Source organism: Macaca fascicularis, chromosome 11 (assembly GCF_037993035.2).
Source record: "Macaca fascicularis isolate 582-1 chromosome 11, T2T-MFA8v1.1".
In the NCBI taxonomy this organism is placed as follows: domain Eukaryota; kingdom Metazoa; phylum Chordata; class Mammalia; order Primates; family Cercopithecidae; genus Macaca; species Macaca fascicularis.
The window spans coordinates 62,354,702-62,371,990 of NC_088385.1; the positions used below are offsets into that span (position 1 = coordinate 62,354,702).

General features: G+C 37.1%; 1 pseudogene; it reads left to right on the forward strand.

Moving 5' to 3' along the window:
- Window positions 1-11,076: 11,076 nt before the first annotated feature.
- LOC102127113 (olfactory receptor 6C4-like) lies at window positions 11,077-12,028 on the forward strand (annotated as a pseudogene).
- The last annotated feature ends 5,261 nt before the right edge of the window (window positions 12,029-17,289 follow it).

The window sequence follows — 17,289 nt, forward strand, 5'->3', positions numbered from 1 at the left end:
TCTCAGCAAAACTGGCATACAAGGAAGATACCTCAATGTAACAAAAGCCATCTATGACAAACCCACAGCCAACATAATAGTGAATGGGGAAAAGTTGAAAGCATTCCCTCTGAGAACGGGAACAAGACAAGGATGCCCACTCTCACCATTCCTCTTCAACATAGTACTGTAAGTTCTAGCCAGAGAAATCAGACAAGAGAAAGAAATAAATGGCATCAAAATTGGTAAAGAGGAAGTCAAATTGTCATTGTTTGCTGACGATATGATTGTTTACCTCAGAATCCCTAAAGACTCCTCCAGAAAGCCCCTAGAACTAATAAAAGAATTCAGCAAAGTTTCTGGATACAAGATTAATGTATGCAAATCAGTAGCTCTTCTATACACCACAGGGACCAAGCAGAGAATCAAATCAAGAACTCAACCCCTTTTACAATAGCTGCAAAAAACATAAAATACTTAAGAATATACCTAACCAAGGAGGCAAAAGAACTCTACAAGGAAAACTACAAAACACTGCTGAAAGAAATCATAGATGACACAAACAGAAACACATCCCATGTTTCATGGATGGGTAGAATCAATATTGTGAAAATGACCATAATGCCAAAAGCAATCTATAAATTCATTGCAATCCCTATCAAAATACCACCATCATTCTTCACAGAATTAGAAAAAAAAAATCTAAAATGCATATGGAACCAAAAAAGAGCTCACATAGCCAAATCAAGATTAAGCAAAAAGAACAAATCTGGAGGCATCACACTATCTGATTTCAAACTATACAGTAAGGCCACAGTCACCAAAACAGTGTGGTACTGGTATAAAAATAGGCACATAGACCAGTGGAACAGAGTAGAGAACCCAGAAATAAGCCCAAATACTTAAAACCAACTGATCTTCAACAAAGTAAACAAAAACATATAAAGTGGGGAAATGACATGATTTTCAAAAAATGGTGCTCATATATTTGGCTAGCCACATGTAGGAGAATGAAACTGGATCCTCATCTCTCACCTTATACAAAAATCAACTCAAGATGGATTAAGGACTTAAACTTAAGACCTGAAACTATAAAAATTCTAAAAGATAACATTGGAAAAACCCTTCTAGACTTTGGCTTAGGCAAGGGTTTCCTGACCAAGAACCCAAAAACAAATGCAATAAAAACAAAGATAAACAGTTGGGATCTAATGAAACTAAAGAGATTTTGCACAGCAAAAAGAACAGTCAGCAGAGTAAACAGACAATCCATAGAGTGGGAGAACATCTTTATAGTCTATACATCTGACAAGGACTAATATCCAGAATCGACAACAAACTCAAACAAATCAGTAAGAAAAAAACCAAACAATCCCATCAAAAAGTGGGCTAAGGATACAAATAGACAATTCTCAAAAGAAGATATACAAATGGCCAACAAACACATGAAAAAATGCTCAACATCACTAATGATCAGGGAAATGCAAATCAAAACCACAATGTGATTCCACCTTACTCCTGCAAGCATGGCCATAAACAAAAAATTTAAAAACAGTAGATGTTGGCGTAGATGTGGTGATCAGGGAATACTTCTACACTGCTGGTGGGAATATAAACTAGTACAGCCACTATGGAAAACAGTGTGGAGATTACTTAAAGAACTAAAAGTAGAACTACCATTTGATCCCATAATCCCACTACTGGTTATCTACCCAGAGGAAAAGAAGCCATGATACGAAAAGATACTTTCACATGCATGTTTATAGCAACACAATTCACAATTGCAAAATCATGGAACCAACCGAAATGCCCATCAATCAACAAGTGGATAAAGAAACTGTGGTGTGTGTATATATATATGTATATATGTGTGTGTGTGTGTGTGTGTATGTGTGTATATATATATATGATGGAATACCACTCAGCCATAAAAAGGAATGAATTAATGGCATTTGCAGTGACCTGGATGAGACTGGAGACTATTATTCTAAGTGAGGTAACTCAGGAATGGAAAACCAAACATTGTATGTTCTCACTGATATGTGAGAACTTAGCTATGAGAACACAAAGGCATAAGAATGATACGGTGGACTTTGGGGACTTGGGAGGAGGTTGGGAAGAGGGTTAAAGACTACAAATAGGGTCTGGTGTATGCTGCCCAGGTAATGGGTGCACCAAAATCTCACACATCACCACTAAAGAACTTATTCATGTAACCAAATACATCCTGTACCCCCAATAACCTACTGGGGGAGAAATAAATGAATAAATAAATAAATATAAAATGTGTTCTTCTAAAAAAAGAATTAATAAAGATCAAAGCAGAAATAAATAAAATTGAGACTAAAAAAATACAGAAGATCAACAAAACAAAAAGTTGATTTTTTGAAAAGATGAAATTGACAGACCTTTAGCTGGACAGAAAAATTAAGAGATAACACAAATAAGTAAAATCAGAAATGAAAAAGGAGACCTCACAACAGATACCACAGTAATACAAAGGGTCATTAGAGACTGCAATGAACAACTATATGCCAATGAATTCAAAAATCAAAAGGAAATGGATTTATAAATCCCTCAACACATACAACCTACTGAGATGGAGCCTAGAGGAAACTGAAAACCTGAACAGACATGAACAAGTAACAAGATTGAATCAGTAATAATAATAAAAAGTCTCCCAACAAAGAAAGGTCCAGAACTAGACGCCTTCACAACTGAATTCTACCAAACCTTTAAAGAAAAATTAATATCAATTATTCTCAAACTATTTCAAAATGTTGATGCAGAGAGAACTTTTCCCAACTCATTCCATGAGGCCCTGATTCCAAAATCAGAAACGGACACAGAAAAAAAAAAAAAAAACATGGGCCAATATTCCTGATGAACATATACACAAAAACCCTCAACAAAATACTAGCAAACAAAATCAAACAATATATCAAACACATAATACACCATGACTAAGTGGGATGTATCCCAGGAATGTAATGATGGTCCAACACATGCAAATCAACAAATGTGATTCATCACATAAAATAGAATGAAGGACAAAAAACACATGATCATCTCAATAGATGAAGAAAAGATACCTGATGAAATTCAATATCCCTTCATGATAAAAACTCTCAAAAAATTAAGTATGGAAAGAAAGTACCTCAACACAATAAAGGCCTTATATGACAAACCCATTATACTGAATCTGATGTCTAACATACTGAAATTAACATTATACTGAAAGCTTTTCTTCTAAGAACTGGAACAAGACAAGGAAATACACACTCACCACTCTTATTCCACATAATAATTGAAGTCCTAGTCAAAGCAATTAGGCAGGAGAAAGAAATGAAAGGCATTCAAATTGGAAAGGAGGAAATCAAGTTGTCCCTGTTTATATATAGAAAATCCTAAAGACTCAACCTAAAAACTCTTAGAACTGAAAAGTAAAGTCATAGGATACAAAAGCAGCATGCAAAAATCAGTAGCATTTCATACATGAACAACTAACTAGCTGAAAAAAGAAATCATTAAGGCAATCCTATTTACAATAGCTATTAAAAATAAAATAGCAAGGAATAAATTTAATCAAGGAAGTGAAAGACCTCTAGAAGGAAAACTACAAAACACTGATGAAAGAAACTAAAGAGGATACAAATGGAAAGATATCACATGCTTGTAGGTCAGAAGAATTAATATTGTTAAAATGACCATAATCCTAAAGCAATCTACAGATTCAATGCAATCCCTATTAAAACAATAACATTCTTCACAGAAATAGAAAAAACAATCTTGAAATGTGTATAGAACCACAAAACACTTCGAAAAGGCAAAGCAATCCTGGACAACAAGAACAAAGCTAAAAGAATCACATTGCCAGACTTCAAAATACACTACAAAGCTGTAGTAACAAAAACAGGGGGAGGGATTGCATTGGGAGTTATACCTGATGTAAATGACGAGTTGATGGGTGCTGACGAGTTGATGGTGCAGCACGCCAACATGACACAAGTATACAAGTATGCATATGTAATAAACCTGCACGTTATCCACATGTACCCTAGAACTTAAAGTATAATTTAAAAAAAGCATGATACCAGCATGAAAACAGACACATAGACCAATTGAATAGAATGGATAACCCAGATATTAATACACATATCTATAGCCAATTGATTTTGACAAAGGCACCAAGACACTCTTGGGGAAAGGACAGTCTCTTCAAGAAATGGTGCTGGGGAAACTGGATGTCCATATATAGAAGTATGAAACTAGACTCCCATCTCTCTCCCTACAAAAATCAACTCAAAATGGATGAAAGACCTAAATGTAAGACCCAAAACTATAAAACTTCTAGAAGAAAACAAAGGAGGAAATCTCCATAACATTGGTCTGGGTAATGATTTATTGGATATAACAACAAAAGCATAAGCAACAAATGTAAAAATATAGACAAACTAATTACATCAAATTTAAAAGCTTCTACACAGTGAAGGAAACAATCGACAGAGTGAGGAGACAATCTATAGAATGGAAGAAAATATTTGCAAACTATTTATCTCACAGGTGATTAATATCCAAAATATATAAGGAATTCAACAACTCAGTAGCAAGAAAACAAATAACCTAATTTAAAAACAGGCATAGAACCTAAATAGAAATTTCTCAAAGGAAGACATACAAATGACAACAGGTATATAAAAAAAAGTTCAACATCACTAATCATCAGAAAAATGCAAATCAAAACCACATGAGATAACACCTCACTCCTGTTGAAATGGTTATCATCATCTGGGTATGGTGGCTCATGCCTGAATCCTAGCACTTTGGGAGGCCACGGCAGGAGGATTACTTGAGCTCAGGAGTTTGAGACTAGCCCAGGGAATATAGTGGGACCTCGTCTCTACAAAAAATAAAAATAAAAATAAATAAATTAGCTGGGGCACCGTGGCATGCACCTATAGTCCCAGCTACTCTGGAGGGTGGGGTAGGGAGATCATTTGAGCCCAGGAGGTGGAGGTTACAATGAGCTGAGATTGTGCCGCTGCACTCCATGCTGGGCAACAGAGAGAGACTGTCTCAAAAAAAAAGAGAGGCGGCTATTATCAAAAAGACAAAAGATAACAAGTTTTGGAGAAAGGGGAATCCTTGCACACTGTTGGAAGTTCCCCAAAACTAAAAAATACAATTGTTCCCAAAAGAAAATAAAAATAGGAAAAAAAAAAAAAAAAAGGCCAAGTACTATGGCTCATACCTGTAATCCCAGCGCTCTGGAAGACCAAGTTGGGGCACATCCCTTGAGTTCAGGAGTTCAACAACCCAAGAACAGCCTGGGCAACATGGCAAAACCCCGTCTCTACAAAAAATACAAAAATTACCCAGGTGTGATGGCAAGTCCCTGCAGTCCTAGCTACTTGAGAGGCTGAGGTGGAAGGATTGCTTGAGCCCAGAAGGTTGAGGCTGCAGGAAGCCATGTTTGTGGCATTGCATTCCAGCCTGGGAGACAGAGATTCTGTCTCAAAAAAACAAAATAGAATTACAAAATGATTTAGCAATCCTATTAATGGGCATATATCCAAAGGAAATTATATCAGTATGCCAAAGAGAAGATATCTGCATTCCCATGTTTATTGCGGCACTATTCACAAGAGTCAAGATACAGAACTAACCTAAGGGTCCATCAATGGATGAATTAATGAATAAAGAAAATGTAGTACATATACACAATGGAATAATATTCAGCCATAAAAATTTAATCCTATCATTTGGGACAACACGGATGAACCTGGAGGATATTATGTTAAGTGAAATAAGCCAAGCACAGAAAGACAAATTCTGCATGATCTCACTTACATGTGAAATCTCAAAAACCTGATCTCACAGAACTAGAGAGTAGAATGGTGTTACCAAAGACTGGGACAGTTGTAGGGGGGAGGATTGGGGAGATATTGGTCAAAGGATACAAAATTACGGTTAGATAAAGAGGAATAAGTTCACGAGATATGTTGCATTGTGACTACAATTAATGTAAAATACATTGTATTCTTGAAAAATGCTGAGAATGGATGTTAAGTGTTCTAACCACAAAAATGATAGCTATGTGAACTAATGCATATGTTAATTAGCTAGATTTAACCATTCCAAAATGTTATATTCTTCAAAACATCATGATATACATGATAAATACATACAATTTAACTGTCAATTTAAATAAATAAATAAAGTTGAAAAAATACTGGTAATTGTTCTATTTCCCACAATTTGTTTTGTTTTGTTTTGTCGAAATAGGATTTCATTATGTTGCTGAGACTGGTCTCGAACTCCTGGGCTCAAGCAATTCACCTGCTTCAGGCTCCCAAAGTGCTGGGACTACAGACATAAGACACCATGCCCAGCCCATGATTATTTTTAACCATCATTATTTCTGCAGTTTTCATAAGGCTTTTGTAATATACTGATGTTCTCCTGTAAAATTATTTAGAGTCTCTTTAGACTTCTTCCCTAAACTCCTATTAAAAGTTCAATTCAAGAGTTCTCAAAAATTAGGGTTCATTAGTATGTTCTGCATGTGGGTCTCTTGAGATCTTTTATTTCTTTCCTCAAATGATTATGTTGAGGTCTCCTCAGAATAGAAATTTTAAAATGTGCTTCAGTCTGGTGTGAAATCAGAGAGGATGCACATATCTATGTTCAAATAAGGCAAAGTAGAGGAAATAAATATTTGAAGGGAGAGTGCTTCCTAGGGTTTTATTGCCACTAGTATAACTTTGCATAGCTTAAAATAAGTCACATCTCAAAGGATTAGTTACTGGCCAAGGTGCATTTAAATTAATGTGCAAATAGGAAGTAGCAAATGAGAACTAAACTGATATATAACCGGATGAGTAAGATTTTTCTTACTAAGTTTTCATAAGTTTGTGAACTTTGTGAATGATTACATCAACAAATCACGGTTGGAAAAGCAAACAAGTTGAATTTTATGCCACCTCTCATCCATATCTGACTTCTAAATTGTGATCCATTCCACAGACGTCTATGGTCAAAATCCTATAACATTTGTCCTGAAAGTCAAGTGTAAGTATATTCTCAGCTTATAGTTATATCTATGTTACCTTTTTGTAATTGTGGAACATGAAATCATGTAACTGTAATTTTTTTTTGTTTAATTAAAAAGTACCTTATGCTTGTAGCCCCTTTCCTGAAAGTAACTAGTCCATTCAGAGGCTTAGAGAATGTGTAGCATGGGCCCCAAATACAAATAAACACTTCTCCTTAAATGTCAGTGGGGAAGATTTAAAGAAACAGATAGCTCAGTGTCCTGAAAACGAAGGACAAGGAACAGTTCTGTGCCCAAACAAACCTTACACACATTGAGTCCTTTTTACAGTCAAACCACAATGTATATATATACTTTGAAACATAACATTGTACATGATAAATACAAATAATTTGATGTCAATTTAAAAAAAAATAACAAAACCCTGAAAAAAAAACAAAATTATTATATTCCTCTTACTCTCAATAACAAACAGAACAAATATAGATTTTTATTATTTGGTGATAGAAGAGCACCAACTATGAACAAGAAAATTTCAAGCGGGGGTGGAGGGAGGGAGAGCATCAGGAAGAATAGCTAATGGATGCTGGGCACCACCATGGCACACATTTACTTATGTAACAAACCTGCACATTCTGTACATGTACTTCTGACCTTAAAATAAAAGTTGAAGAAAAAAGAAAAATACGGTCTTACTGATAAAGGCCTGGCTCTCAGCTCTTGAAATCCCAGCAAAGATGAGGTAACACACATGACTCTCTGGCCATTCATCAGTGGAAAAAGAAAGGCAAAGGTAAAATCAAGTTACAGAACCAAGTAGCTTTATGTTAGGCTAGACTTTGAAAGTTTTAGTTTCTAGGCAAGAAATCTAGGGAAGAAAGTACAACTGTATCATAAATGGCCAAGGATAAATCGGCAAATGAAGAACAAAGTAAAGTGGCAGGGGCACTAACTTTTTTCATTTATTTAACGAGTATGTATTTTGCCCATACTGTGTGTTTTTGCTGTTGTTATTGGGAGATAAATGAATATCAGAAAAGAAGAAAAATATATTTATAAAGAGATCTAGCATAAACCAACACTATAATCATACAATAAGCCTTGATTCTCTTGTCCTTCACCTGCTCTTAAGGAACTTATAAACTAGTTTTGGAAAGATGACACACACATAAGATAGAAAAATGGTTGATGCCTGAACAGAATGCATCATTATGTTAATTCTTATCTTAGAATCAGACATTTCTCTGCATTTATTTTGTGTCCCAGATATTCAGATATTCATTTTGATTTTAAAATTCCACATAGAGTACAGTCACTATGGAAAACATATAGCATTTCCTCAAAAAAATTAAAAACAGAATTACCATACAATCCAACAATGTATATCTCTGGGCATATATCCAAAAGAATTGAAAGAACTTTTTAATGATTGCCATTCTAACTGGTGTGAGATGGTTTCTCATTGTGGTTTTGATTTGCATTTCTCTGATGGCCAGTGATGACCAGCATTTTTTCATGTGTTTGTTGGCTGTATGCATGTCTTCTTTTGAGAAGTGTCTGTTCATATCCTTTGCCCACTTTTTGATGGGGTTGTTTGTTTTTTCTTGTAAATTTGGTTGAGTTCTTTATAGGTTCTGGATATTAGCCCTTTGTGAGATGAGTAGATTGCAAAAATTTTCTCCCATTCTATAGGTTGCCTGTTCACTCTGATGGCAGTTTCTTTTGTTGTGCAGCAGCTCTTTAGTTTAATTAGATCCCATTTGTCAATTACGGCTTTTGCTGCTGTTGCTTTTGGCGTTTTAGACATGAAGTCCTTTCCCATGCCTATGTCCTGAATGGTATTACCTAGGTTTTCTTCTAGGGTTTTTATGGTTTTAGGTCTAACATTTAAGTCTCTAATCCATCTTGAATTAATTTTTGTATAAGGAGTAAGGAAAGGATCCAGTTTCAGCTTTCTACTTATGGCTAGCCAATTTTCCCAGCACCATTTATTAAATAGGGAATCCTTTCCCCATTTCTTGTTTTTCTCAGGTTCATCAAAGATCAGATGGCTGTAGATGTGTGGTATTATTTCTGAGGGCTCTGTTCTGTTCCATTGGTGTATATCTCTGTTTTGGTACCAGTACCATGCTGTTTTGGTTACTGTACCCTTGTAGTACAGTTTGAAGTCAGGTAGCGTGATGCCTCCAGCTTTGTTCTTTTGACTTAGGATTGTCTTGGCAATGCGGGGTCTTTTTTGGTTCCATATGAACTTTAAAGCAGTTTTTTCCAATTCTGTGAAGAAAGCCATTGGTAGCTTAATGGGGATGGCATTGAATGTTTAGATTACCTTGGGCAGTATGGCCATTTTCATGATATTGATTCTTCCTATCCATGAGCATGGTATGTTCTTCCATTTGTTTGTGTCCCCTTTTATTTCACTGAGCAGTGGTTTGTAGTTCTCCATGAAGAGGTCCTTTACATCCCTTGTAAGTTGGATTCCTAGGTATTTTATTCTCTTTGCTGGAAAGGATGTGGAGAAATAGGAACACTTTTATACCATTGGTGGGATTGTAAACTGGTTCAACCATTGTGGAAAACAGTATGGCGATTCCTCAAGGATCTAGAACTAGAAATACCATATGACCCAGCCATCCCATTACTGGGTATACACCCAAAGGATTATAAATCATGCTGCTATAAAGACACATGCACACATATGTTTATTGCAGCACTATTCACAATAGCAAAGACTTGGAATCAACCCAAATGTCCATCAGTGACAGACTGGATTAAGAAAATGTGGCACATATATACCATGGAATACTATGCAGCCATAAAAAAGGATGAGTTCGTGTCCTTTGTAGGGACATGGATGCAGCTGGAAACCATCATTCTCAGCAAACTATTGCAAGAACAGAAAACCAAACACCGCATATTCTCACTCACAGGTGGGAACTGAACAATGAGATCACTTGGACTCTGGAAGGGGAACATCACACTCTGAGGCCTATTATGGGGAGGGGGGAGGGGGGAGGGATGGCACTGGGAGTTATACCTGATGTAAATGATGAGTTGATGGGTGCTGACGAGTTGATGGGTGCAGCACACCAACATGGCACAAATATACATATGTAACAAACCTGCACGTTGTGCACATGTACCCTAGAACTTAAAGCATAATAAAAAATTTTAAAAAATTTAAAAATTAAACAAAAAAGAATTGAAAAGAGGCTCTCAAAGAGATATTTGCACATCTATGTTCATAGCAGCGCTATTCACAATAGCCAAGTAGAAGCAATCAAACTTCCATCAACAGATGAAGAAGTAAACAAAATGTGGTACGCACATACAATTGAGTATTATTCAACATTAAAAAGGAAAGAAATCTTGTCACATGCTACAACATGAATAAACCTTGAGCTCGGGCCTGAGGGAAAGCAGACACCAGCAGCAAATATTTAGAGACTGGTAATAGTTACAAGAGTCCACATATTCAAAAATCAAAGGGAAGCTGTGGAATCTTTGATTATCTTGTAATAGTTACAAGAGTCCACATATTCAAAAACCAAAGGGAAGCTGTGGAATCTTTGATTATCACAGTTTCAATGGTACTGCTGATTCCATCCCAAAGACTTTTCAACTGTGAGCTACCTTTTTTCTTTTTTCTTTTCCCTCTGAGACAAAGACAGTGATGAAAGAAACATCACTGCCAAATTAACAGATATAATGAAAGATCAAAAGTAGAGACATGTTCAAAGTGAAAATAAAAACTGGAAATGGAGAATTTAGGCATTCGTTTTGAAGGTAAGCTAGGAAAGTATATGAAAATTGTTAAGAGGAGTTTTAGAGAAAATCCTACATGAGAATTTAAGAAAATAGTTGTTGTAAAGAGCCAGCTCTTATCCAATAAAAAAAAAATTTGAGTAAGACTGTCAAAAAAAAAAAAAGACACTTAAACTAATCCTATGGGTAAAACTTGCCTCTCCAATATGTTCTTGAGCTCTTCTGTGTTCATCACTAAAATTTTTCCTCTATACATTCACAAGCAGCAAAAGTTAGAAATGAAAAACCAAACCTTTCTCACAGGATTCATTCTGCTTGGACTAACAGACAACCCAGAGCTTCGAATTATCATTTTTGTATTTCTCTTCCTCACCTACATATTCAGCATCATTGGAAATCTGATCATCATCATCCTTACACTACTTGACTCCCACCTCCAGACCCCCATGTATTTTTTCCTCCGGAACTTCTCCTTCTTATAAATTTTCTTTACAACCACTTTTACTCCCAGGCTACTGTTCAGCATCTCAACTGGGAATAAAGCCATCAGCTTTGCTGGATGCTTCACTCAATATGTTTTTGCCATATTCCTCAGGGCCACAGAGTTTTGTCTTCTGGCTGCCATGTCCTATGACCGTTATGTATCCATCTGCAAATTCCTGCATTACACCACCATTGTGAGCAGGAGGATCCACATTAAGCTGGTTCTCTGCTCTTGACTGAGTGGATTCTTGATCATCTTTGTCCCAATCATCTTCACCAGTCAGCTGGATTTCTGTGCCTCCAACAGAAATCATTATTATTGTGAATCATTATTATTGTGACTATGGACCCCTCATAGAAATAGCTTGCTCAGACACAAGTCTACTGGAACTGGTTGACTTTTTCTAAGCAGTTATGACCTTGATGATCACCCTGGTGCTAGTGATTCTCTCCTACACAAACATTATCAGGACTATTCTGAAGCTCCCCACTGCTCAGCAAAGAAAAAGGGCTTTTTCCACATGTTCTTCCCACGTGGTTGTCATCTCTCTTTCTTATGACAGCTGCATCTTCATGTACATAAAACCTTCAGCAAAAGAAGGTGTTGCCTTCAATAAAGGAGTAGCTGTGCTCAATATCTCAGTTGCCTCTTCACTGAACCCATTCATTTACACTCTAAGGAATAAACAAGTAAAACAAGCCTTCAAGGACATGGTCAGAAAAATTGTGAGTCTTTATTCAGTTTAATCATCCCGAAATAAATAGAACTTTTGAATGATATTCATGGAGCTCCTCCAGCTGATAACTTGAGCTTCAGATTTCTCCTTTTGTTAAAGTGATTTCTCAGAAAAATACAATGTGAGCATGTGTCTTCTTTTTTTTTTTTTCAAACTTGCTGACAAAAGTATTCAGAGAAGGCAAGTTCAAATTTTTTTCTGGTAGATATAGTTTAATAAAGGGAAAAATTAGGAAAATTATATTCTTAGACTTTGTACACAAAAACAACTACTTGGTTAAAAACTATTTTCTTATAAATCTGGTGATTAGCTGAATGATTAAGTCTTCCTTCTCATGAGGAGCTCTTAGTCTCATCAATAAAGAAAAAGTTGCAAACACATTGGGTCAGAAATGACTAGCTACTTCTCAAAGAAGGTTATCAATGATGTCCTACCAAAAAAAATTCTATTCCAGATCACCTTTTCTTAGGTTCTAAACAATTTTGATTCTGAAGCTTCTTCCTCTGACAACTCCAAAGATTATCTCTTTCTGGCATAAACCACAGAAATTATTTCCAGTTGTAAAGTACAGTACTGGCTTTCATGTGTGCTCCTAGAACATTGCTGACTGTCTGATTTGAGAGCTGAAATCAGAATGAAAACTCTTACCAGAGAACCATCTGGATTCCATTTAAAGGAAGACTCAGGTGAAGAAAACTCTTCGGCAAATTTGGCAATTATAAAAATCTATTAAGAGCTGTATTGTGACAAGGATGTGCCTAGCTTTTACAGGATATATTTAGAGATGAAACTGAGGAGGTTGGGAGTGTTAGGATACTATGCCGTGGTCTATTAACTATCTTAACAACTTTCTGCCATCAGAGTCCCTTGGATGCCCCTCTGACCTTGCCAACTATTGTGGTAATTCCAGCCCCCTGGCTTCCTGTGCTTAAGTGGAGTCACCTGGCATTTACTACTTCAGCCCTCATCATCTCAATGAACATCAAGCCCAGCTCCATGACTATCCCTCTTACCATCATCCCTGGTGAATAAGAGCCACCAGTGAACTTACTAATCATGCTGGTGCACCTCTCAGAAACACATTCCCTTATGCCTTGGTGAATGGTGTGTCCTGTAGGCCCTCCTATGAAGTAAATCATCTAGTGGGCCTTATGGTCTAATAGCATATATCCATCCTATCATGCCAATCTCCCTCAACCTCTTTATTTATTCCTTTACCACCTTTCAGAGCAACTCAGATATTTCCACAGTGTTGGACATCACAATTTTCAGGCTCGAAGATCCGCCCCAGCAGTGAAGTGAAATCCTCACTCCACATTCTATGAAAGTGCTCCCCAAGTCAATAAATTCTAGCTCAGCCAGTCTTACATGTTAGACCCCTGATCAAAATGCAATCCCAGGAGCATTCCTCTAACTCCTACCAGTACAAGATAGCCAATTCTTACAATTCTTTCAGTATGTAGGTTCTTTCCTCCCTATCAAGCCCAGCATGTCCTTAGCTGGATTATATTGGGTTTAACCCTAACAGATCAGCCTAGCATCTGGGAAAGGAATTGAATACAACTACTGAAGGAAGCATCAGGTGATCTCCTGAAACATCTTCCAGGTAACTCTTACTACGAAAGAGTGGGCCATCTCTGCAAATCAAAAGTGTTTGGAGGGAGTTGCAAAGTAAAAATAATTACAGGCATCTATCCAGATGTCCCTTTTCCATGTTTCCAGTCCCAGATTTCCCCATCAAGGTCCTTAGCTTTATAACAGACCTTCCTTGCTAATGATTCAAATATGTCTGAACCTCTATGTCATTAACAAGTAGATCAACACGCCAGTCAACCAAGTCTGTCCTTCCACTGCAAGATATAAGACCCTCTTTTTAAGCTACCACATAGGCCCTCTGGATCTCATAAGCCACTAACTGCTTGTTAAAAGCCCTTAGACTCTCATCACCTCTCTTCAGGACATCAATACAACTTAGCAGTAACTGTCAATTTCATTGTCTTTGTAGGCATTTATTCCCCTGTATTTTTCAAATACCTGCATCATTACATATGCCACTGCATTCTTCTTGACTAGGACATTTTTCCAAACAAACCAACTCAACTTTGAAGGATTTTGAAGACTGTAGTGCACTGAAGTTATTGATAGCAACATGAACAAAACTAAGCTAATCTCAGTTCTTTACTAGATGGATTCAATCCACCAACCATCAGCCTTACAGAATAAAATTCATGCCCATTTCTGGGTATAATACTATTTATTTCAGTCCTGCTTGTTTGTCTATACATACTGTTTAACATGAAATCAAAAATTACAAGACACACAAAAAAGTGAGAAAAAAACAGTAGCAAAACATAAAGCAATGAATAGAACTAGACTCAGAAATGACACCGATGTTGGAATTATTAGACAGTGACTATAAAGCGATTATGATTACCATGTTAAAGTATTTAGTGCCAATTGCTGGCAAGATGACCAAATAGGAACAGCTCCAGTCTGCAGTTCCCAGCAAGATCAACGCAGAAGGTGAGTGATTTCTGCATTTCTAACTGAGGTACATGGTTCATCTCACTGGGACTGGTTGGACAGTGGGTGCAGCCTACAGAGGGTGAGTCAAAGCAGAGTGGGGTGTCACCTCACCCAGGAAGCACAAGAGTTTGGGAAATTCCCTCCCCTACCCAAAGGAAGCCATGAGGGACAGTGCCATGAGATATGGTGCAGTCCAGCCCAGATACTGCACTTTTACCATGGCCTTTGCAAATGGAAGACCAGGAGATTAACTCCAGTGACTACACCACCAGTGCCCTGGGTTTCAAGCACAAAACTGGGTGGTCGTTTGGGCAGACACCAAGCTAGCTGCAGGAGGTTTTTTAGGGGTTTTTTTACCTTTTATTTTGTTTTGTTTTGTTTATTCATACCCCAGTGGTGCCTGGAATGCCAGCAAGACAGCACCATTCACTCCCCTGGAAAGGGGGCTGAAGCCAAGGAGCCAAGTAATCTAGCTCAGCCATGGAGCCCAGCCAGCTAATATCCACTGGCTTGAAATTCTCGCTGCCAGCACAGCAGTCTGAGGCCGATCAGAGATGCTCCAGCTTGCTAGAGGGAGGGGCATCCACCATTGCTTGGCTTGAGTAGATGATTTTACGCAAGTAGATGAGTAGAGTAGATGATTTTACCCAAACAGTGTAAAAAAAGCTGCCGGGAAGTTCAAACTAGGTGGAGCACACCACAGCTCTGAATAGACTAATAACAAGTTCTGAAATTGAGGCAGTAATTAATAGCCTACCAACCAAAAAAAGTCCAGGACCACACAGACTCACAGCTGAATTCTACCAGAGGTACAAATAGGAGCTGGTACCATTCCTTCTGAAACTACTCCAATCAATAGAAAAAGAGGAACTCCTCCCTAACTCATTTTATGAGTCCAGCATTATCCTGACACTAAAACCTGGCAGAGACACAACAAAAAAAGAAAATTTCAGGACAATATCCCTGATGAACATCTATGCAAAAATCCTCAATAAAATACTGGCAAACCAAATCCAGCAGCACATCAAAAAGCTTATCCACCATGATCAAGTCAGCTTGGCCCTGGGGATGCAAGGCTGGTTCAACATATGCAAATCAACCAATGAAATCCATCACATAAACAGAACCAATGACAAAAACCATGTGATTATCTCAATAGATGCAGAAAAGAACTTTGACAAAATTCAACAGCCCTTCATGCTAAAAAACACTCAATAAATTAGGTATTGATGGAACATATCTCAAAATACTAAGAGCTATTTAAGATAAATCCACAGCGAATATCATACTGAATGGGAAAAAACTAAGCATTCTCTTTGAAAATGCACAAGACAAGGATGCCCTCTCTCATCACTCCTATTCAACACAGTATTGGAAATTCTGGCCAGGGCAATCAGGAAAGAGAAAGAAATAAAGAGTATTCAAACAGAAAAAGAGAAAGTCAAATTCTCCCTGTTTGCATATGACATGGTTGTATATTTAGAAAACTCCATCGTCTCAGCGCAAAGTCTCCCTAAGCTAATAAGCAACTTCAGCAGTCTCAGGATACAAAATCAATGTGCAAAAGTCACAAGCATTCCTATACACCAAGAACAGACAAATAGAGAGCCAAATCATGAGTGAACCCCCATTCACAATTGCTACTAAGAGAATAAAATACCTAGGAATACAACTTACAAGAAATGTGAAGGACCTCTTCAAGGAGAACTACAAACCATGCCTCAATGAAATAAAAGAGGACACAAACAAATGGAAGAACATACCATGCTCATGGATAGGAAGAATCAATATCATGAAAATGGCCACACTGCCCAAAGTAATTTATAGATTCAATGCTATACTTATCAAGCTACCATTGATTTTCTTCACGGAATTGGAACAAACTACTTTAAATTTCACATGGAACCAAAAAAGAGCCTGAATAGCCAAGACAATCCTAAGCAAAAATAACAAAGCTGGAGGCATCATGCTACCTGACTTCAAACTGTACTACAAGGGTACAGTAACCAAAATAGCATGGTACTGGTACCAAAACAGATGTATAGACCAATGGAACAGAACACAGACCTCAGAAATAACACATCTACAACCACATGATCTTTGGCAAAGTTGACAAAAACAAGCAATGGGGAAAGGATTCCCTATTTAATAAATGGTGTTGGGAAAACTGGCTAGCCATATGCAGAAAGCTAAAGCTGGATTCTTTCTTTACACCTCATACAAAAAGTAACTCAATTTGGATTAAAGACTTAAATGTAAGGTCTAAAACCATAAAATCTCTAGAAGAAAGCCTAGGCAATACCATTGCGGACATAGGCATGGGCAAAGATTTCATGACTAAAACACCAAAAACAATGGCAATAAAAGCCAAAATAGGCAAATGGAATCTAATTAAACTAAAGAGCTTCTGCACAGCAAAAGAAACTATCATCAGAGTAAACAGGCAACCTACAGAATGGGAGAAAAATTTTGCAATCTATCCACCTGACAAAGGGCTAATATGCAGAATCTACAAGGAACTTAAACAAATTTACAAGAAAAAAGCAAACAGCCCCATCAAAAAATGGGCAAAGGATGTAAACAGACAATTCTCAAAAGAAGACATTTATGCAGCCAACAGACAAATGAAAAAAATGCTCATGATCACTGGTCATTAGAGAAATGCAAATCAAAGCCACAATGAGATACCATCTCACACCAGTTAGAATGGCAACCATTAAAATGTCAGGAAACAACAGATGCAAG